Genomic DNA, 1,204 nt, shown 5'->3' with positions numbered 1-1,204 from the left:
CGGGCCCCGAGGTGCCCCCGGCACGGGGACGCTTCCGCTGGCTCCGCCGGGAAGCGCGGCTCCCCCAGGGTCAAAGCCGGCCCCCGCGTCGCTCCAGCGCCGCCAGAGCCTAGAAAAGCCTCGGGTGCCCCAGCCCCAGCTCGCTGCGCCCCGCTCTGCGCCCCGCTCTCGGTCTGTGCCTGCACCGAGGGCGCCAGGGTCGTCGGTTCCGGGGGGGACTCAGTGGGGTTGGAGCGAGAGGATCTCGAGGGGCGGCGCGGGGTGGGGGGAGCCCCTTGGGCTCACGTGGCCACCAGGCGCAATGCGCCCCCACACGCCTCCTGTGGCTCCGGCACCTTCCCGGGGAGCCCCGAAGCCCACTGTCCTCCAAAAAGTGCGTGCGCCCGGGTTCAGAAAGCCCTCGCTGGAGAGTGCTGCTCCCGAGAGCCCTGAGGGCCACCCGTGTCCCGGCTCTGCTGGCCCCCTGGGCCGCTTCCTCGGCCTGGGCGCTCCTGCTCCTGCCCCTGCGGTGTCTCGGGCTTCTTCCCTCCTCCGCTCTCCCCCGGTCCACAGGCAAGAGGGCGGCGCTCAGGAGCCCCCATTCCTGTTGCAGGACGCCGCATCCCGCGGAGACACCTCTTTCTTTGTAGAACGGGATGGGTGGGTGGATGATGTCACCTCTAACACTCTACTTCTCTGTCCCAGAGGGCAGCTTTATTCTAAAGAGGGGGCGGGCGTGCAGGGCCCGGCCCAGACGCCAGCGCCGAGGGCTGCCTGGGGCTGGCGAGAGGGGACCCCAGCCATGGGGACCCCAGCCATAGGCGCCGGCACCGGCACCCGCCTGGGTGGGCGCAGGCAGGCAGCTGGGCTGTGCAGAAGACGCTTGTTTCCTTGCTTGGGGACCCTGATTCCGCGCTTGGCTTTGGGGGTCACACAGGTTCCCGGGGAACAAGGGAGGGCAGCCTCTGGCCACCCTTTCAGCCACCCCAAGGGTTTTCACAGATGGCACCCGGCCGAGGCCTGGGCGCCCCTTCTCACCGGGACTCCTGCGCTGCCGCTGCCCTGAGGCCCTGCCGGCCGCGGCCTTCCTGGTGTGCTGGGCTGGTCTCAGGGCCCGGGTCTGGGCCCACACTTGTTCCAATGGCCCCTCGCTGACCCGCCCCACCCTGCGTCATCTGAGGGTCTGTCGCCGCTGTCCAAGTGAGTCTGGGGCAGCCAGGCAGCT

This window comes from Condylura cristata, unplaced genomic scaffold (assembly GCF_000260355.1).
Source record: "Condylura cristata isolate star-nosed mole 26May11 unplaced genomic scaffold, ConCri1.0 scaffold00022, whole genome shotgun sequence".
Lineage (NCBI taxonomy): Eukaryota > Metazoa > Chordata > Mammalia > Eulipotyphla > Talpidae > Condylura > Condylura cristata.
The sequence above is the reverse complement of the archived record's forward strand: the minus strand, read 5'-3'. Positions refer to the sequence as shown.